Source organism: Podarcis vaucheri (genome assembly GCF_965113315.1).
Source record: "Podarcis vaucheri genome assembly, chromosome: 4".
NCBI lineage: Eukaryota > Metazoa > Chordata > Lepidosauria > Squamata > Lacertidae > Podarcis > Podarcis vaucheri.
In genome coordinates this window covers 71,731,935-71,754,931 of record NC_138762.1, presented here as the reverse complement: position 1 = coordinate 71,754,931, position 22,997 = coordinate 71,731,935, and the positions used below count along the sequence as shown (strand labels likewise).

The 22,997-nt window shown below is 44.5% G+C and overlaps 2 long non-coding RNA genes across 2 annotated transcripts; one reads left to right on the top strand and one right to left on the bottom strand.

Annotated features, from left to right (window-relative positions):
• Positions 1 to 8,712: 8,712 nt before the first annotated feature.
• Positions 8,713 to 20,854, bottom strand: LOC309530945. The gene is made up of 3 exons (XR_014218982.1): positions 20,747 to 20,854; positions 19,017 to 19,123; positions 8,713 to 9,016 (listed from the first exon to the last, which is right to left on the bottom strand). It is a non-coding gene; the product is annotated as an uncharacterized lncRNA (long non-coding RNA).
• Positions 13,523 to 20,863, top strand: LOC309530950. Its single transcript, XR_014218987.1, has 3 exons — positions 13,523 to 13,711; positions 17,104 to 17,202; positions 20,764 to 20,863. It is a non-coding gene; the product is annotated as an uncharacterized lncRNA (long non-coding RNA).
• Positions 20,864 to 22,997: the final 2,134 nt, after the last annotated feature.

Genomic DNA, 22,997 nt, shown 5'->3' with positions numbered 1-22,997 from the left:
GGGGTGCATAATTCTTCAGCTAAGGCAGATGTACAGAATATATCACTTTATTACCTAGCAATAATAGGCATAATTTAGTCTCAGCTTTGATGTTAAAATGTGTCAGTAGCTTAGCTGTTCCGACAGCTGATAGCTTAATGCTTTTGGTTCATTATCATTAATTTTCAGTAATAGTCTTTTTCTCTGGCAGCATAATGAGATTTTTTTTCCCCCACATCATTTAAAATAACCCCAAACCTCCCACTCCTAATCTAAAACTTCAAGCAGCTTCAGATTAAAGGCGGGAGAAAGCAGAATATCATAGTGTGAAAAGAGCAATGGTCCACATTTTGCGAACATTTCCAAACAGCAAGCAGGAAGCAAGCATCCGCCTTCTAACAAGGATACTGTTTTAAAACGCCATGCCTTCACACTGCATTGTCATAAATAATGTGTTTTTCACACAGTTGGACAAACTGCAGTCATAAAGCCCAAGTGGAACCAATGTGATGCCAGATAATTTCCAAAATCGCTGGAGAGATAATAAATAGTTCCACTTGCGTGCTGAGGTCCCCCAAAACACCCTTATCCCAATAACTCACACTTCACACATAATTTTTGTTTAAGGTTTTTGGCATAATTTTTGGCCACAACTTTATTTTCATACAAATTGTGAGTGGTTGCTTAGGCATTGGTTAAGACTATCTGTCCCCCCGCCTTGGGGACAGGACTGACTTCCGGATTCCAGCGGAAGCCAGTGTGGAGGAACAAGACCAGGGATAACTGGAGCTGCGACACAGACCCACAGCTTCTCCCCGCATGCTCCTAGGGGCTTACGCGGCCCAAACCCGATTCCAGGGGTTTGGACAAAAGGATGGTAAGCCCCTGAATTCCTTTAACGGAATTCCCGTGCAGCAGCATCACCTGAGGGGTAGGCACAGCCAATCCATACCCCTCCACCAACCAATTTAAACCAATGCCTATCCGCCAACCTTACAAGTTGTGACGATTTGCTACGTAGTAGGCAAAAACCAGATGGCACACACTAATCAGCCAAATGGCAAAATTCCTACCAGGCCCCCGCACCAATGCGGACGACCCCATGACAGGCATAGCAAGGTCAAGCGAATGCCCAATCAAGGGAGGGCGGGCGGGTGATCCGATGCCCACAGCAAAAGAGAAAGCAACTTTCTGTGGGCCCTGCTTAAATAATCTCTGATCTCCACCCCCAAAAATGGCAACATACAAATTGCCCCAGCAACAACAGCACCAGTCCTTGCCAGACCCCTTCATCAAATTTCCCTGGCAACTACAGGGTGCTTTGCCTGGCCCCATCCGCAACACGTGCTCTCCTTTAGTGAGAACACGCTTTGCGTGCTGAGGTCCCCCAAAACACCCTTATCCCAATAACTCACACTTCACACATAATTTTTGTTTAAGGTTTTTGGCATAATTTTTGGCCACAACTTTATTTTCATACAAATTGTGAGTGGTTGCTTAGGCATTGGTTAAGACTATCTGTCCCCCCGCCTTGGGGACAGGACTGACTTCCGGATTCCAGCGGAAGCCAGTGTGGAGGAACAAGACCAGGGATAACTGGAGCTGCGACACAGACCCACAGCTTCTCCCCGCATGCTCCTAGGGGCTTACGCGGCCCAAACCCGATTCCAGGGGTTTGGACAAAAGGATGGTAAGCCCCTGAATTCCTTTAACGGAATTCCCGTGCAGCAGCATCACCTGAGGGGTAGGCACAGCCAATCCATACCCCTCCACCAACCAATTTAAACCAATGCCTATCCGCCACCTGAGCCCTTACGCTCACCGCCAACCACTCACAAACCTAAACATATTTTCAACTTAGCCACCACTGACTTCAACCATAAATCACTCCCAACAGAGGTAAGATGAACCCCATCAGACCTGTAGCAATCAGTGGCTTTAACATTAATATCTGGGTGGGGAATCACAAGCCCACCCATCTCATACACCAGCTTGCTTGCAGCTGAATTAATACGCTTTCTCACTCTCTCAGTGGCCGCAGGGCAGGGACTACCCCTCCAGACACGCTGGAGCCACTGTGACCAAATTAACTTAGTAGCGGGCACCAAGGCCGCTAGGTCCCTCAAATCCTGCAAAATAATAGCACGTAAAACATAACAGGAAAAAGAAACCATATCATTTTCCCCGAGCTGCACCACAATCGCCGTAGGGGGGCCCTCCAGAAGAACACGCCTCTGCATCAGCGGTAAGAATTCCTTCCACCGCATCCCCCTTCTGGAGATCCAGGACACTCGTACGTGCTGCGGAAGGCCAAGGCCAACTCCCAATTCAGATTGCCGAGCTCTGCAAGCAGCCCAATGCACAATACTGTGCCCCACTATCCAAACATGGACAGTGGGTAGACCTAGGGTAAAACAGAAGATGTGAGTACATGAAATCAAGATCATTTCCGCACATAACCCCTGTATGCATCCGACTTCCAACGACCCAGGTCTTTGATCCTCTTAACCGACAAGCCCCAATGGGCGGCTGTAGTTGCAGCCCCAATCCTGAAGGAATGCGGAGCAAACTCCGAGGCTGCCTGGCCACAAGCAGCAATGACCTTGCGCAAAACACCAGTGAATTGATGACGTGCCAATGGACGCCCATCTTCATGAATAAACAGGGCCCCCGCCCCCGTAGGCCGCAATGCCATATATTTCTGGAGATCCTTGACTGGGCAAGGGCCCCCTAGCCCAGTTGCTGGGAGCCGAATAACTGCCCCCCTGCCCAGTTGATCAGTTTTGGAACTCCTAACCAGAATTTGCAATTCAGACTGAGATAAGCTCACGTCCTGCAGCAACAAACCCCTCGAACCCCCATTCTGCTTAGGTTCGCACACCACCTCCCCAAGTCTGAGGGCTCCGAAAAAAGCTATTGAATAGGCTGCGGAAAATAACCGCGCCTCAAACTTAGACCAGCAGATGCCCCTTAGTTTACTCCGCATCTTGGTCAACAAACCAAACGTGATAGGCCTCCTTGTAGCTGGCCTGGAGGGGCAAAGCCGGCCCCACCCTTCCAATGCCTTGCGCACCACGAACTTCCCACATGGGTCATTATTAAAATAAACTTTGCTAAAGAAAGAAATAGCAGCCGCATGCAATCTCAGCGTCCTGGCTGCCCTCCGCATCTGAAATAGATGCGCCAAATATTGGAGCACCTGCGCTGTCGATTGAGGTGTGCAAGTTCCCTCTACAACAGATTGCCCAGTAAAATGCAAAAAATCGGTCCAAGCCTTCTTATAGGACCTCATTGTGGAGGGGGCAACGGATGCAGCTACTCCCTGTAAAACTAAGTGCTGCCAAGGTTCCAGAGATGATCCGGGAAAAATTCCGGACGGTCTCGAGCCACTGGCGCCAGGGACCTGAACCGCTGCATCTGAAAACGGGACAGAGCATCGGCAATCTCGTTAGACACTCCAGGCACAAAACGAGCAGAAAATACAATGTTAAAACGTAAACAATGCAAAACAAAAACCCTCAACAGGGTTGATACCCTAGGTGAACGTGAAGACTGCTTGGCTAGCACATTCACCACCGCCAGGTTATCTGTCCAGAAACACACACGACGGTCCTTGAATTGCTCAACCCACAAATGGACTGCCACTACAATGGGAAAAAACTCAAGAAAAGTTAAATCCCGAGTTATGGCTTCCCCACGCCAGGCTAAAGGCCAACGCTCGGCACACCACCTGCCATCCCAATACAAACCAAAACCCAACGACCCCGCAGCATCAGAGTGCACCTGAAAATCGGTATAAAGGTTCAAAGTGTCCTGCCAGAGTGACACCCCATTGAATTCCTCCAGGAATTCCAACCAAATACGAAGGTCAGCACGCACTTGAGCTGATAGGCGTACCCTATGTCTCGGGGATTTTAAACCTGACATAAGTCTGGCCAAACGGGAACAGAAAGGTCGCCCTGGGGCAATCACCCTGCAGGCAAAGTTTAGGTGGCCCAACAAGGACTGTAGCTGCCGCAGGGTAACCTTTTTCATGGGAATAAGTTCAGCGATGATGCCCTTCAGTGTGAGTATCTTATCCGCCGGCAAACTGGAAGTTTGCGCCACCGTATCCAACAAAATACCAAGGTAAGTCAGCTGCGTAGAAGGACCCTCAGTCTTCTCCGCAGCTAACGGCACGCCCAGTTCCTCAGTTAAGGCAGCAAAGGCCTGCAGCAACACCACGCAATTCCCCGTATCACTAGCTGAGGCCAATAAATAATCATCCAAATAATGAGTGACTCCGCCCAAACCAGTTCTTTTGCGTAGAGCCCAGTCCAAAAATGAACTAAAACACTCAAAGGCCGCACAGGCTACCGAACAACCCATGGGCATGGCCTTATCAAAGTAAAATTCCCCATCAAACTGAAATCCTAGCAACCAGAAGTCATCAGGATGAATTGGAAGCAGCCGAAATGCAGACTCAATGTCACATTTGGCTAGCAAAGCACCCCTTCCAAATTTCCTTATCATCTTGATCGCTTGATCAAGCGAGGCATACTTCACTGAACAAAGCTCCGGGGGAATCACATCATTTACTGATGTGCCCCTAGGGTGTGAAAGGTTGTGTATCAGGCGAAATTCCCCCGGAGCTTTCTTGGGCACTATACCCAAGGGTGAAATATGCAGATTAGGAAAGGGGGGGAAGGCAAACGGGCCAGCCATACGGTGTAAAGCCAGTTCTTTCCCAATTTTCTTACGCGCCACCTCTGGCATATCCTTCACGGACTTCTGGTTTGAAGGGTTTCTAGCTGCAGGATTAGCCGCCACTGGGATTCGAAAGCCCAGGGAAAAACCATCACGCAAGTAAGATGCTGCCTCCTGAAGAGGGTATAACTGTAACAAAGACAATAACGGCTGCAGCTTAACCGGGGTATAAGCCAAAGAGAAAAGTACACTATTTTCCTGCACTGGCGGCTGCAGGCTGGGGAGCGGCTTTTGGGGGCTGCTGTGAGCCCCCTCCCTTTCGAAAGGGCCGTCGAACCCCTGCACAAGCGGATGCTGGATGGTTCCCAGAACACTTTTCACAACTATGAGAATACCTGCAGAACTGGCGCTGACAGGTACCTTTGTTAAAATCCCAGCAAAAGAACTTGCGACCTGTCTTAGCTGGCACAGTCCTAGTTTTTTGAGATTCAGGGAGCTTATTGTCAATACGTGGAGCCACATACGTGGTCCAAACATCTAAATCCTTTCGATCCCAGCGGGCAGTGGGGATCTTAGCCGCCCTGCGTCTGAAATTCTCATCATAGGAAATCGCAGCCGACGCTCCAGCCATCGTAAATGCTGAGCGAACTATGGATAAATAAACCCATAAATGCATGGACCTCCGTGGGTAAGCCGCCGCCACCACTCCTGCGAACACCTGGAAACTATCCAGCCATCGCTCGAAGGTCCTTTCCACCTTTGGCACAACCGCCCTCTTTTTTGTGGCTGTCGAACCCTTATCCAGGGAGTCCTGGCCCTCCTGAGGGGGTGCCAGGCTAAAAATATCAATGTAACGGCCATCCAGAATCCTGGATCGTAGCTTTGTGGTTAAATGGGCACCTGGTATGATGTCCCTAACTGAGTTGGTGGAGACCTTTACATCAGGCATGAGGACCCCGTGCAGACAGTCCTGCACCGCCCCATACTTTGCCCTATGAGAGTTTGCCCTCCGCTCCCAAGCCCATTTTGGAAGCCCTGATGTCTCCCCAAAGCCCCAGTATAACGAGAGTGACGCTTCCTCATCACTACTGGAGGTTTGAGACGACGTACCTGCGGAAGAGGATGAGGTGTCTCTCCGTCTCCTCTTGGCACGCTTCTTAGATCTCTTTTTCCGGCGACGGAGCCCACCCGAAGACGCCTTTGGGGGGAGAGGAAGGCTGTCCTCCACCGAAGACTCCGATGCGTCGCCTAACAGCACATCGCCTGGAACTAACTGAGAAGAAACCACAGGTGAATGACCAGGAACAGACCTCACCGCTGATGAGGACTGTACAACTGAACCCCGTGCCGCCCGAATCCGGGCGGATGTCCTCCGCCTGGTCGAACCCCTGGGGCCGCCCCGTACCCTTGGCGCTGCAGCCTGGGAGACAGGTAAGACCGACGACTGGGACAATTGAGTAATACGCGAAAGACCCCCAGCTGACAAATCCTCCCCCTCATCTTCAGCAGAAGATGACACCGAAGGAGGTGCTTCCACAGGCGGAGCTGGACTAGCAGGAGAAGTCGTCGGAGTCGAGCAGCGTTGAATCAAGCCATCCATTTCTGCCTCAACACGTGCTAACGCCACAGGGTCACTGGCCAAGCCAGTGACCATGGATTGAAGGCGTCTCAAAGATCGCTGTGGCACTGGGGAACGTAAGGCTTGGGACGGGCCTTTTATAGGCCGCTTCGCCGAGGAAGCGAGATCGGACCTCCGTGACACCTTCTTCTTTGGAGCCATACCTGCTACTAGTAAAACAAATAATAAGATTAATGCAAGGCTGCACCAGTGCTCTGTTATAATTGAATAGTCAATCAAGCAGGAAACAGATCAATCCAAAACAGTTGCAACTATATAGCTCACCAGCAGGTGGCACAGCCAGTAATTAAAGCCAATAGTATAACTGCGTTGCAATAAACGGCCACTAGCGGCCAGCGCAATGAGGAGGCAAAGAAAATGGCGCTCCCACCAAAAATTCCTCAAAATGGAGGCCTCCCAACTGCCATCAGGCGGAAGGCCTCACCCAAGGGCCACGGCAGGTCGCAAGCAGGCCGTCAGCCCCCAAAGCCGCTGTGCACGCTAAGCGCCACCAGGCTAAAGGCCGGAACGTCCGGAGATGGCCCTCCGCAGCTTAAACGGCCCAACTCCGCAGGCGCCGAAGCGCGGTGAAGTCCGCTACCGCTCGGAGCCGGGTGAGGAGGGGGGGGGTGCCCGAATAGGCCTCCCGGCCCAGTTTACTTCGCACGGCCCCCAACAAATCTCCCAGGCACTCCCCGCTGTGCCCGGGGCAAGAGAGGAGAGGCCCCGCTAAGCCTCCCCAAACCCGGCCCAAACCGGGCCGAAAAAACGAGCGCCGAGCGCCACGCACGAATTGGCGGCTCTAACGGCGCCTACGCAGAGGCTCCGCGCCAGCCGGCCCACCCCGGGTAGTAAGAGCGCGCCGAAGCGCGCGAAAAGGAGCCGCCGCTGGGAGAGGCCAGGGGAGGACTACGGTAAGCACCCGCTTTTAAACTAGTAAACTTAGGAAAATAGGGGGGGGTAAGGCTCCGAAGGCCCGTAGGCCAAGCAAACCCTTTTTCCGGCGCCTCCGCTAAGAACCAGGCCAAAGGCCTAGGGTCCGCCCCCCCCTCCCGGCCACCCCCAGCAGCCCCACGGGACAAAATTCCACAAGGAAAAATCGGGGGGGAGAAGGCTAATAAGTAGGAAATAAGAGTCAGGAAAAACAAATAAATTGAAAACTAAAGACAAGAACCAGGTATGAATAAAGAATAGGGGGGGGGGAGATAACACAAAAGGCCAAGATCAAATTAATAAATAGGTCAAATAAAATAGGAGAAAATGAGAATGAGATATTTTTATACAACCGTCTTTAGCTGTGTTCGATCCGATGCCCACAGCAAAAGAGAAAGCAACTTTCTGTGGGCCCTGCTTAAATAATCTCTGATCTCCACCCCCAAAAATGGCAACATACAAATTGCCCCAGCAACAACAGCACCAGTCCTTGCCAGACCCCTTCATCAAATTTCCCTGGCAACTACAGGGTGCTTTGCCTGGCCCCATCCGCAACACGTGCTCTCCTTTAGTGAGAACACGCTATGCCGGACCTTATAGACACACAGGGAAAGCACTTGTGTGCTTGTATTAGTAATTATATTCACTGGCTCATGGGCCAATTCTGATTCCAGAATTGCTATTCCATAAAATATGACTTCAGTCATGATCGTAAGCACACTTAATTGCAAGCATTCATATAGAATTTACTTCCAAGTAAAGTTGTTAAGGGTGGGGCACTGCAATGTGATTTTAATTTAAGCAGAGCAACACACCGATATTTGGAGATAAGTGCTTGGCTCAGAAATTTATGGCCAGGGTGTATGTTTTTCCTGTTTCCCGCCTTTGCCAGTTGAAAGTGGAGACACACAGTGACTTACGGTCAGCAGGAGGTGATGATGGCCACTGTGGAAGAGAGAGGAGATTTAACAAGGACGGCAACAAATAAGGGACAAAGCCAGCTGGAAACAAGGTATCAACAGCTCCCCAGTAAAGAACTGGTGCCAAAAAACCTCCAGAACAGGAGTGGCCCTCCAGATGGGTGCTACAGTTCAACAACATCTGGAGGGCCAAAGATTCCCCACACCTGCTTCCGAGCATCACTGAAGCAGACAGGCTTTGACAGCTAGTGATGCAAAAGCTCCCTTGGCTTGGTTAGTTATCATCAGCTTGGTATTTGCAAGCTGCTTTTCAAAGGTCTCGGAGAAAATGTGCTTCCCGCCCTCAGAATCCCTTTCTCTGTAATGTTGGCACATGCAAGTTGATGGTGCCGCGTATGTGCACAGTATCATGTATTTCTGTCACCACCTGCCCTGTGGAAAGGATCCTCAGGAAGCAGGCAGAAACACCTCAGAATCTGCTTCAGCTGGACTTTCCTTCCCCACTCCCCTGCCCTTTCACAAAGTCATCTATCACCAATTGTCTGAAGAGGATTCTGGGAAAGAGATTGGTGAAGGAGAAGACCACTTGCCAGCTTCAGTTGGACTTCCCTCTTCTGGCTTCCAGAAGGCCTTGTATTACTAACTGTCCTGTGGGATGGATCCAGATTACTTGTTATGTATTTACTGACCACCATCAACTGACCTGTGGGAAAGGTTCTGGGCCAGTGAGAAAAGCAGGCAAATATCACCTGAAGGCTTGATCTAGCTAGGCTGCCCCCTCCTTCCGTCCACAGCGCTATCTACCACCAGTTGTCCTGGTTGGTTATTGGTTGGTTGGTTGGTTATTCCATTGATATCCTGCTCTTCCTCCCAAAGCAGCCTATGACAGGAAACAAACAAGCATTTGCAGAGCCCCTCTAGGCAGTTTACAGTCTAAAGCAATGGTGGCCAAACTCGGCCCTCCAGCTGTTTTGGGACTACAATTCCCATCATCCCTGACCACTGGTCCTCTTAGCTAGGGATGATGGGAGTTGTAGTCCCAAAACAGCTAGAGGGCCAAGTTTGGCTGTCACTGGTCTAGAGAATTCCTTAAAAATACCCATAAAACCAAACACTAAAAACAAATAAATAGGTTTTTTAAATAAATAAAAAAAAGAAATACAATCACCAATTTGAAAATCATTCTACATAGTAAAATAGCATGCTAAAAAGTACACTTTAAATCATTAAGATTGCATGCCTGGTTAGACTTGCCTAAAGCAAAAGTTTTCAGCAAGCACCAAAAGTTCATCCAAGGTGCCTGTGTAATACCAATGGGCAGGGAGTTCCAGAGGTGCTGCCACAATGAAGTATTGCAAGTGCAAACTGAACATGGCACTGATAAAAGTGCCAGTTCCACAGATCAAAGCGGACAAGTGGGCATGGCAATCCTTCAAATTTAAGTTGCATTTTTTCCCCAGCTGGTCTACTCAAAGCATGATTACATCTGGATACAACCCTATAAAGTCCTATTAAGATTGTGGGCCTAGGTTTTCAACCACACAATATGCTCTTAAAATCAAGGAACTGTTGATTTGAGAATTTTGAATTGTGATAACCTTTATTTGGTGGTACCCCAATATCTTGCATCTGAGGGGCGCCCCTTGTCCTTCCTAACCTTGTGCCAAGCACTTTGGGCTATGTAGCTCTAGAAAAAGGACCAGGAGAAAACACCCTGTTTCTGAGCTCAGGCAGAGCCAGCTAGTAAAATTTTAGAGTGTATCTGTTTTCATTCACTCTTCAGCACCTTTGTACCTTCAGGCAAATCACAGATCCCAGATATATATTTTGAGAAGTGGTCACCACAGTGATGATGGATGCAACACACCCTCTATATATAGTATGACAACAACTGGGTGAGAAGTGACACAATTCTTTTACCACACATTGGACGCTATAAACTTTAACTTCAAGCAAATGCAAGCCGTAAAACACTGGTGATGGCTTTACCAGATGGTGCCGGCTGTAAGATTTTAATAGATATCTTTATTCTTTTAGGACATTTTCTTTATACACTTTCTCATAAATCTAAAACAAAAATACCTGCCTAGTGACCAGCAGGTTGTAGATGATCGATGATTTTACTATACCTTAGATGTAATAAACCATACATGGAGATCAGTGATATGTACAGTATTCAGTCAAAGGCAGAATAGCAGGATTCTGGGTCTAGACTTTCATAAATTAAGTGAAGTAGAAACTTCTAAGAACATGGGTCAGTAGATTAATGTACTCTGGGTTTGCATAGCATGACTGGGCATGTGTTAACAGTGTGGCCATTACTCTTCTTGAAGGTTGCCAAGTAATACCACAAGGCTCACAATAAAAAGGAAAGCATGTGAGAAAATAAATCTGCTGGGGTTTTATCATTATTTTGGCTAATTATCTGTGTTTTATTAGTAAGGGTTAATGCCGTTTTAGAAATCCCAATTGAGATCTCTCTCTCTCTCCATTGCGAAGTTTATCTCATGCCCTAAACTTGGAAAAGCTTTTCAACATAATCTGACTTTTCTTTATTTATGCACTGGGGGAACTGAAGTCACTAACCTCACTGCCGACATGCTTAGATAAGGAGATTAAATTATTATATCATGTCTGAAGAAACCCAAAAAATGTATAGAATTTACATGCTGAGAGTAATGTTATGCCCGAAAGCACAACTGAATGGAATAAAGATGGAATCACTTTTCTAATTAGTTAACAAACAGACATAAGATAGCATCTCTGTTATGGAAAGCATTTTAAATAGATGCTTAAATCCTAAGATTTCTGTGGTGGCACCTCTGTTTTGGAATGCCCTCCCCAAAGAGATATGATTGGCTTCAATATTAATTACAATATTTTCAGAGACCTTCCTATTCGCGCCAGCATTTTAGATAACGTTTTAGTTAGGATTGCCTTCTCAGTTCCTCTGAGAACATTTCATGTTTTCACTCTGCTTTTTAATCTTGTGGCTTATTGGTTTATATACTTTATTCTTAAATTGTGTGATTAGTTTTCTTTACAGGGTTGTATCCCATCCTGGAATCTTCTGATGAAGGTTGACTAAGAAATAAGGAATACATATATATATATGAGACAAATAATGGGATATGCAGTAAATTTCTGAAACCACAGCATTCAAAGGTTGGAAAGTTTGATGGCATTGCATAGCCTGTGGTGGCATTTGCAGTGTTGCCATGTAGAATTCTACGCACAACTTTTATAGAGCAGCACATGTTCCACATTCTAAACTGAAAGTGTCAATGGTACGATGTTGACCCAAGCTGTTCTCATGGTCTGGTTTCTCATGCATCATCTTGTGGTGGAGGCCCATTAACTAGCAGGGAGTCGGAATGCATCTGCGGAGCTGCAGAAGCCACCAGTTGTTTATCTATCTAACAGAGAATTCTTTTGACAAGCCCATCACTACTACTGGAAAGGAATGCTATATTTGTTTGGAATGGATATCGAGGTCAGACCTATTGGGAGGGCTTCATTTTCACCCCAGAGAGGGCTTTTGATGTTAGTGATACCCTTCAAACATAGTTGCCCTTGCTATGCAGAGGACAATCTTATTTCCTGAATGTGGTATCTTCACTCACTTGTACTTTCCCTGCAGGAAAAAAAAGCTTAAGTAATATATCCCCTAGGTGACTTTTATTAGCATGCAGTTAACCCTGCCATTAAGGATTTGATTCCTTTGTAACCCTCATCTAAAGTGCATGGAATTTACATTTAGGTATGGAAGTTGCTATACAGCTCTCAAACAAATGTGCTGTTGTTTCTCTCTATATAGACAGTTATCATGGTAATCAACAAATAGGTATCAGTCCCCCATTTACTCTCATTCCTAGATGCAACAGTGAAGCAATGCATTTGGGACAAAAGTAATAACAATATAATTTAATAATTATACGCAGTACAAAAGTCAGAAAGGAAGATCCTCAAAAGAGTGTTCTGCTCAGAAACTAATCATCCTAAAGCTCCATAGAATCAATGGCAATTTCTTCCACCAAATTTCTTCCAGTGTTCTGGATCAATGTGCTTCCCCCTGAAAACAGGAGGATGCAGGAATGAGACAGTCTCTTAGACCAGGGCACACTGTACATTTAAAGCAAATTCCCCACCCATTGAAAGCACATGCCTTTTCCCCAAAAGATTCTGTGCATTGTAGGTTCCCCTTGCCCAGAACAACACATCCCAATCTGCTTAACATGCTACAGGATGTTCGGGGGGGTGGATGGGGGGGATGTTGCATGCTTCGAATGTATGGTGTGGCTCTGCCCTTCGACTTTGCTTGGAGAGGTATTTCTGAGCCTAGATGAAGGGACAACTTAAACAACATTCAGCACGTGGTTAGAGCTGTTGAGTTTTCGTTTTGCTCATTTTGAGCCATTCAGTGAATACAGATAAGGACAGACAAAATAAAGTACTTCACACAACATATAGCTGTGGAATTCTCTCTCAGAATATGTAGTGAAGAGGATTAGACACACCCAGGGAGGATGAGGTTACCGATGACTATCTAGCTTGATATTACCAACTGACTGGCACAGGCTCCCAGTGGATGGTACCCAAGTAAGTTCTACTCAGAATAGACCCATAGAAATTGAAATTAATAAACATGACTAAGTTACCTCCACTGATTTAAATGGAACTACTCTGAGTAGAAGTTATAACTAGAGATGCCAGAGATTAAATCTGGATTTTCCTGCATCTAAAGCCCATGCTCTTCCGTTGAACCACAATCCTCTTTTATGACTGGGGCCAGTAACCTTTATTTCCCCTTCCAATGATCCTTGAATGTGGCAACTGGGGAAATGGAATTAACAAAAAATGTGGGGAGAAACCAGAACAACTTTGGAGGCATGCCCAAAATGAGAAATTGACATAGGACTCTGCAACATGGTCCACCAGTCTTTGCAACTCACAGGAAACTTCAGGAGTTAAATATCTGCGGAAAGTGATGGTAGCAAATTTGAAAGTTACTGTCCTAACACATCCTACTATGATATCTAATCTTTTGACTTTCCTATTTAACTTCCAGCTGGGTGTGTAGACAGTTAAAAATGAAGCGTGCTACTGATGCTTGCCAATATTGTCTTTGGGTCTCATTACAGCACAGCAATGCTCCACATAAAGCCGAACCCTTTTTCTCACTGGCAGCTACTTAACTATAACAAGACTCCATTGTCTGCCCTAGAAACATAAAACAAAAATTAAAAAGAAAGCCACCTGTAATCTGCCGGCACTCAAAGGAAATATAAGCTAAGGTACAGGGGGAGCAGAGATGCAATTCGCCTAACAGTCCGAATCAGAGAGGCATTTCATTTGCATTCCTTTTAAATGGTGGGACTTATATGAATACACCTCAAAGCATTCTGGTGGTCTGAAGAGACCAGGGATTTGCAGACTTTGCATCTGCTTTTGTTAAAAGAAAAAAGAAAAAGGTCTGTTTTGCTGCTATGGTGACAAACACGTCCAGGAAAACCTGAGGACAAACGCCACTACTTTACGTTACTTCAGTTGCAGAGTGACAAGTGTCAAGGAGAAGGTAAAATGATTAAGTCTCCCCTTTTTTAATTTTGTGAACTGCTTTCTGCTTTGGGAAAATATCAAATTGCAACAATCTGGTGAGGGAAAATATTAGAGGGGGAATAGCGACTTGCTTCTTGGGTTTATTTTTCTGTTAATCTAAGAATGTGTTCATTTCACTGGGTGGAATAGGAGAACATAACTACTTGCCAACGTCATTGTATATTTAGATTTTAAAAAGCAAATCAGATGGAAGCCATTAATATAATTTGGAAACAATAGCGATAGGTGTTTCATTTCTAGATTAACAGGGATGGGTAGCAGTTTTCATGTCCAATATTATCTTGGCAGCTGGAGACAAAATTAAAGTGAGTACCAAGGACTATTAGGGAACTTTTTTTGAAAAAGAAGAAGTGGGTATGTACTTTTGTTTTCAAATACTGGCATTTGCATTTAAGTTTAAGTTCATGCTTTTCTTTGGCTCTCACTTCTTTCACATCTGTTCACAATACACAAACACAATGTGCTGTTCTGGAACCATTTTAAGTTCTGGTAAGCTAAAATACATTGTTTTCTGCTGTCCATCTTTAAATTCCTTGGAATCAGTGGTTTAAAATAATGCATTGTCATGGACTGGTTGGACGCAGAGGAATGGTGGGAGGAACCAGCTGGGGAACCCCCAAGCAGCGGTGTAGCTAGCCGCTCGGGTGTTGGGTGAGGCCCACCCGTCCTGCAGCCATGGGCAGGGCAAGCTGTCCATGGGAGCAGGGGGCACTGCATGGAGACTCTCCACCACCTCCCCCTCAGCTGTAGATGGCTGAGGGAGAGGCGGAGGGCAGATGTAAGTCCCACGCTGCCATTTCAGGCAGCGTGGAACCTGCAGGCACCCGAACCACCACGTCACTCCCAGGAGAGACACATGGCTCAGGCACGCTGCAGGCCCTGCGGTGTGGTTCCCAGTGCCAGCCATGTTTCATTACGTTTGTTGACTGAACTAAAAAGTTTCATGAGCCCATTTTTAAATTTAAAAAAAGAAACTCATTTTTTGTCATTTTGTCACCCCCCTCAGTGATGACACCCAGGTCGGCCCGCACCCCTTGCACCCCCTTTCCTCTGCTACTGCCCCCAAGGGAAGAAAGCTCAAAGCCCAGGGAGTGGTGGTGAGCAAACTTGTCACCTATAAAGAGTATAACTGTATGCAGGATTGCAGCTGGTGATTGGCACACTTTATGCTACAGTTAGAAATGAAGGGAGGGGAATCAGTGGGTGAAGGGCAGCCAGCAGGAAGTAGCTGCACCACAACCTGGCTTCCCATAAACTACATCACTTTGAGAGGAGAAAGGTGGTGAGGAGTTTGGTGCAATGCAGGTGCAGTGCTGGGAGCCTCTGATTGGCTCCGCTGTTGTGCCAAACTCACTACTGCCTCTTCCCCCCTGGGGAAGCACGTTGATGCCGATAACAGGAGACCAGGTGTGCAGCAGCATCCCTGCCCACCAACTGCTCCTCGGGTGGGTAGGAACCAAACCAAAGTAGCCGTGCGTAAGTCCCATTCTGATTAATGGGAGCTCAGCAAGTAATGACTAACTTTCCACATTGATTTCAATAAGACCTACGTGTGGCTTACTTGGTCCAGATCCAGTCCAAGAGAAATGAATCTGTCGACCATCTGCCTATTTTATTCCACAAATGATCAGATGTGTGATTTGGTTAAAAATGGGGTACTCACATTAGCTATTTTCTTTGGCCACGTATACTTGAAATCCAGTCTAGAAAATGAAGACCATAATCTAGCTAACTTAAGTTCTTTTCCATTGTGGGAGACATTTAAGCATGTGTTTCAGCTCTCTCACTGAACTCAATGAGAGCTAAAATATTGGCTGGACTATGCCCAATATATGCTTGTCCATGGATAGTTTAGCATAGCTATTTCTGTTTCCATTGAACCATCACATGTCAGCTTTGTCTGCAATTGAGAATTTCTAAATAATTTTTTTTAAAAAAAATACTTTGTTGTTGTTTCTATAAACCTCAAAACACATTGTTTGGTTTCAGTTTCAGTTACTGGCAAATGTTTAAGAGTGGTTTGAATTCAGTCTGATCAAATTTCTGGTATTCATTGCTTGCATGAGCGTTTTCAAAATTACTGATGGAATTGTTGGTATTGATTGCCCCTTGAACAATAGTGTGTGTGTGTGTTCATGCTCCACTTTTATCCAGTTAGAGCACATATTCTTCACATGTTCTGAAAACACAATGGATTTGTGCATGTGATAAAAATAATTGTTCTGTCATTCTCTATGAACCATTTGTACAATACTTAAATAATTTCCAAAGACTGTTGCTCTTTGAAAAAGCAACAGCCTTTGGAAATAATTTACAGTGCATGTGAATCAGATCATAATGTACCACACTCTTTCAGTTTGATGCTGCAAATTTAAGCAAATAAGGAGTGTGATTTGGTAAAATATATTTTTTGTTAACTGATACAGATTTTGTGATATTAAGGAGTTAATGTTCATAAATATTAATAAAACTATATCGGTTTTCATGGCACAAGATTAGACCATAATGTTCTCTCAGATCAGCTGATTATATAAACAAAGCACTCACTCTTTCTGGTGCCTTCTTTTGTTTCATGCGTTGTCATTCTTAATTTTTTATTATGGCTGTTGGAAGACAAGTTTTTTGATAAGGGGAGGGGGATGATGGGAGCTCAAAAAATAGAGTTTGTAATCTGGCTACAGGGTAAGTGAATGACTGGCAGGGAAGCATTTGGAGTGGGTCAAATCTTTTCAAAATTTCAGGGGGGGGACCCATTCATTTCTGAAGAATTGTCTAGAAAAGTTTGGAAAGAACAAGGCCATGCCAAATTGAGATTGGGAGAAATCTCTTATCACCATTCACAACATGAAATTGAAAGATGGCCCATTCTCATCTTATCACATTCCTCAACAGTTAGTCCTCACAGAAGCCAAGTATTATTCAGTTCTTTTCCTGCCCCAAGAATATTTAGTTTTAATTTCCAGAAAATACCAGTGCAGTTAAGAGAATGAGCAAGATGCTTGAAGTCCCCTCTTCAAATCACAACATAGCCACAAAATCACTGGGTGGCCTTAGATAAATTTCTGCTCCTCATATATGAATAATATTGGCCTATCACAAAAGATTGTTGTGAAAATTACTGAGATACTTACATGGAACATTCTGAGTACGCATGAAAAAGGCACTAAGTGTATTATTGTTGACCTCGTAAATTGAAATATCTACTATATTCAGAACACATACAAAGAGAAATAACAACCAAGCACATTTCTTGGTGAAGCACATTTCTGGGCTGGGGGGGTCCTATACAGTGAGAAGAATAACAATTTAGCTAAGTAAACTGGAATTGTTTTTAAATATTATTGACAGACTGATAAAGCCAGCAGGCATGGAACTTGGTCGAAAGAACAATAAAATCCCTCACTTCCCAATTGTTTTTCCTTGCTCTACAAGGTCCAGAGCCAACAGGTTGGTATGTTCATAAGGATTCAATCTAGTTCTGAGCACAGTGGGGAGTTTACTTGATGGCTCTTTGAACTGAGATTAATAGCTTAGCTAACCCTTTTTGATCCTGCCATTTTGAAATGCTTTTAGGAATAGCAGATTGAACCCTTTTCCCCACATAGGCCTCACTTACCTTTTACTTCATCACGGCTTTCACTTGTTTCATTTTTATGATTAAAAAAGCATGGCTCTAGCAAGGTTTGGAAATGACAGCATATGATTTCTGTCTTCTGTTTGTGCCATACTGCCGCCTTAAATACTTTAGTGGTCAATCATGTGCAAAGTTGTTATTTCTAAACCATAACACCATGAATCCCCCTCTAAACAGAAATGGCCAGACCAGAGGTCACCCTTGAGCAATTTGATTTGGCTCCCTTAACGTTTTGAAACAAGCATGGAAACTAATAAAAAGTTTTCTCAATATACTGGTGTTCATGGCTTTCAGCCACAGACTGAGACTAGGAGCTGATGGTGCTGTTACTGTATCCTGATTTTTAAAATGTGCATGGAAAGCACCAAATATACAAAAGATATTAATGACAGAGGACTCAAACAAGAATACTTCATAGGGAAATTGCATTGCTGACCCATCTGTTTCCATTGATCAGCCTCAGATCTATCATTCTGAAATTATGAAGACCGGCATGAATGAGAGCAACGAGGAATGGTGGTAAGATAATTCTACATTTGATCTTAGCTGTAAAGCTGTGAAGGAATTAATGACATCAGGTAAGGACAGAGCTGAGCAATAGCCTCCCAACAGCAGTGCAGCTGCCACTCACCAGGAGAAGGAGAAGTGGTTAGGTCAGGGCTGTACAGGTCCATCAATAGGAGCACCAGATTGGGTCTGCTGATGTGCTTGTTCATCCTGAACTCACTGCCTCCCCCATCCTGGCAAGCAGTGGAGAAGAATGGTTCACTGTGACTCCAAGAATGAATCATTTGACATTAAAGTCCATTGAAAACGGAAATTGACTTCAAAGGGCATATGGTCAGACTGGTGTCCCTTATAAGGAACAAGCTCCTGGCAAAGTTTCTGAGCATTCTCCATCAATTAAAAATATCATAAAACAAGAGAGAGGTGGTAGGAGAGGGTGGGAGAGAGATCAACCTAAAAGTGGGATAAAATAGCTATTGAAGTTTCAGCTTTCTCCCCCACCAAATATCTGCATTTTCCCATCTACTCTTTTGAAAACACTGCATAGCATGGGCATACATAATCCTATCTGTAGGTGAATCTGAAACACCTCTCTTTCCAGCCAGATAATGGGATGTTGATTCTTAAAATGCCTTTCTGATCTCTGTTTCTTCAGGGTTTCCATATTTGCTTAGAGTTATCTTGCAATAAAAGCCAGGGGGGAAAGCTTCAATTATGTGTACTTACAATCAGGTTTGGGAAGAGTTAAAAGCGTCTTCTCAGATAATGAGATGATGGTCATTGTTGATTTAAAACACTCTTAGCAGGTATGCAGAAGACTTTAGAGTTTTGATGTTTGAAAGGGCTTTTCAAAATGAAGGTGATGATCAACTAGGCATGAATTGGTATCTGCTGTTTTTCATTAACCTTTTTGCCAAGGTCAAGAATTCACACAGACTTGAACAATTATTTACAATTTCGATAAAACTCAATCCATTCAGAAAGTGGTGCCTGCACTCTAATTTTCATCCCTTAACAGTACTAGCAGGTTGCCAAATCTGGTTAGGAATGTACTACTATAATCTCTCTTGATTCCTGATTGACTTAGATCATTCATGTAAGTAATGAAGAAAAAAATTACCTTCACTCTAAGTTGACTTTGCTTGCCCTCGATAACAAAGCTGACTGGCTTGTAGCACCATGGCGTCACCATTTTCACTGTACAGTCTCTGATCAGCTGTGACCACTCTGTGAGTAATGGAGGTAGGAGAAAGAAGAAAGAAGTCCTAACCAATAGTATTATTATTGTTGTTGTTGTTGTTGTTGTGTTAAAATTTGTATACTGTACTGCCCTTCATTTGAAGATCCCAGAGCAGTTTACAACAGGAAAAAGTACCGAAGTGGCAAACAGAAACAAGAGCTAGAATGAACCATGGCACTCAACGGGATTGCAAAACATGAAAATATTTGGTGTAGCCTGTTATCACATCAATGTAACGTACCAAACTTTCTCATGAACAGGAATTAATATATGCTTTCCCATAGACGCTGGCTATGAATTTAAAGAGGATCATACACTAAACATTGCACACTCCTAACTAGGTAATTTACTTTGCTAGGAAGAGCCACAATCACCAAACCAGCATCATAAACTTTATTTGATGATTTGAAGTGAGGGAATTGATAAAGGTAGTAGCAAGTGGTGGAGCAGAAACAACAACCCAGGGATGATAAATGAACTTGGAAATCACAGCATAAGACAAAGACAGAGACTGTCAAATAGTGTCTTTAGCTGCTATTATACACATGTTTCCAGATATATCATACTTCAATACAGCCGTGACAGAGGAAGCCGGGGCGGTTGCAAAAATTGTTTAGATGACTGCTCTGCCGTCTTTCCTTTCCCTCTTCCAAGAACAGGAACATTGTATGCTACATGATCTAGCTGGCCAAAACCAGGAGGAAGCCCTTCAGAAAACAACAATCAAGAGGGAGGAGAGGGAATTTAGAGGTTATGAGATGGTTGGAGTGGGGAGCCTTCTGGCAACAGGCTCTAGACTGTGGGTTGACTATAGTGCTCAGCTTCAGATTAGCTGTCCGGCAATGCTTAGCAATAAATAGATACCTCTATCTTGGTGTTGTCTTTTTACATGATCAGACCCTATCTGTCCTTTCTGTTGCTCAGTGTAGATAGCATACTTCAAACTGGTGTTGCTCACTATAAAAATATGCAGTCAGGATACTTGATAGTAGATTAAAAGCAAATGAAATTAAAACTATAAAAACCCACATCTCCGATATCTTTGAATCTTAATACACTCCCTGCGTTACATCCCCTCCGCAAATATTTCTATACAAGACACATTTTTCATCATGAGTAAGTGCTTTCAGATTTGTTGCTAATTTTTATATTTCTCTATCCCCCCAAGTGCAACATGATCCACACCACATAGAACCGAAGCCCCTGATGCTAAGGCAAACCTCAGCTTAGGCGAGTAGTTGGGGTCCAAAAATGCAAAACTAAAAAAAAAAAAGAGTAATGTTTAAAGGAGACAGCCAGACACATGCGGTGAGCAATGCAATTAAAGTGGAAAGAAACTCTGTGCACCATCACAGAATAATTGCTCAAGGGGTTTTGTGCTCGCCTCACCCTTTCCCAGATGCAGATGCATTACCATAATACAACTTTTTAAAAAAATAGTTTGTGGGCACATGAATAGCAGCAATAACATGATCAACACATCCTAAGGAGCGATTGGGTGGGGAAGGAGAAAAAACCAGGAAAGAATTGTCGCAGCTAAGTACCAAAGAAAACAAGGGCTGAGATACATTTCACTGAAATTTGGGGATCCATCTATCAAAGCAACTCACCCTGTTTTCTTTTTCAGGAATGTCATGCGACTGTAGAGGCACTCAGTTCACATAAGGTTCAGTGACTGAGAAACTGGTCCAGGATCAGCACAACACACAAGCATCTAGAAGAACCAGTTTGATGATTTGCAAATTCAGTACATCGCAGTTGCGACCTGGACAAACGGTGAAGCATTTGTCTGGTTAAAGCATTCCAAAAGCTACCAAAAAAGCCAATTGCTATCAGGTTTAACACATCAAAAAGAGTTGCATGAATTGGCTAGGTTTCCTGTGGAAGGTTTCATTAGCTAGCAGCCTCCCTTTCCATACTTAATTCTCTTTTATGTAGATTTTTGCATTCATGTTGGTTTTATGACACTATTACAGCACAACTATGGATGCAAGGGTCAAGCATATTCCCATCAAGGAAAAATCCTGCCCCAATCCCAAATACCCCTTCATGAAGAAAAAAGAAAAAGAGATAGGGAGCTTCCAAATGACCTGTTTATTGAACATTAATCCTAATTTGTTTTGGGAGATACAAAACTACATGGGCTATTTGATAAGCATTCATTATGATTTGTTTGCAAGGATGTTCAATAACCCTGCATCAGAACATGCTTTTCAGTGAATTTCCCCCACCACCCATAGCAAAAATCTGATCTCATGAGAAAGCGAGTTAGGACAACCTGAATTCGCAGGAATGTGATTTAATTCTGCCCCCAAATAGCAACAGTTTGGAGGTGGCCATAGAGAAGAAAATAAAATAGAGAAAACTAGATAGCATAATGGCAGGGTGTGCTGCACAGTGGATAAGGGAAGGAGAGGATGAAAGGACACAAAGGAAGCAGATGGGGGAGAAGACCTAGCTGCCTTTGATGGAAGACTTAGAGGGTTTGGCACAAAGTTTGTGATGTAAGATGGCAATCCTAGCTGATAGCATGGTGGAGGAAATACATGTAACATGAGAAACTGGATAAAATAAATTCTGGAAAATATGTAAGAAGTTTCTTTAAAAACCTCGGTTGCCAAAAATCCATTTAGGACATCTCATTGACCCATTTACAACATTAAGTTCCTATCCAGGAGAAGCCCAGCAACAACAAATAAGCTTTGAAGTCCAACAAGGATGTGAGGAACCCATATCTTAATTCTTTCCCACAAAAAAAAAAAAAAAGATTTATAAACTGGAAGGATATTGCTGCAGCGGCAGTGGAAATGGAGTAGTGGGAAGTGGAATGGCAATATGCAGGCAAACAGGGGAAAGTACCCTGATTCAGACAATTGGGCTGTGTACCCCAATATTAGCAACAATGACTGGCGGCAGCAGCTTTCCAGAATTTCCCAGACCTACAAGGAGATGTCAGGGACTAAAAAAGGACCTTTTTGCATGTAACACATGTGGTGTACCGCTGAGCTATGTTTCCTCCACAGACCCATCGTCTGTTGCATTTGTTCATATGGAGACAGGAGAATGCTGTCCAGATTGTGAACTGGCAACCCTTAAATGTTAGGGGAAAGCGCCATCTTGGTGTGTGGCCCTGGCAACAAGATCAACTGCTTTACAGACTCCCCAATCCATCCCTTGACTGGAGGATAAGTCTTTATTCTTTGGACCCCATTGGAGCTCAGTGGATATGCTCCACACTACTGTACTTTTGTCTGTTACTTATTTCTCCCCCATCTCCATTAACAATGGAGGCCAGGCGTGCCAACTTGAATAAAATATTGTGGGGTCTCACCCCACATAATCGATCACATGACGCAGTGCGCACACACCATCAACTTTGTGGGGGCTTGGCCTCCTCAAATATTCCATTGTGGGGGCCGAAGCCCCCACAGCCCCTAAGTTGGCTCCTATGATGGAGGCAGAACCACAGGAGACATTAGCAGATCCAGTACTAGCATCTGTTTCTGACGTTTTAACCATTATCTCCTACAACCAGCAGAAATATTAGGCACTGTGTTGTATGAAGTGGGTTTGGACTGTGTTCAACCCACCAGATTGGTTTGGAAATAATGCAACCATTCAGTTTGAAACTGATTAACTTAAATCTCATTTTAAATCCATATTCTCTCTCCCCCCTCCCCAAGTTGGAAACACTTGAGTCAAAAGCACCTGGGGGAAACTCTGATACTTCAGAAGGATCACTGGATCCAATCTGTTGTTGCTCATTCCTGTATGTAGCATTCATTCACCTGGCATGATCAAATTCCAAATAGCCTTGGAAATGAAAAGGAAAACAAAGTGAAACTTGTTTCTGTTGACCTT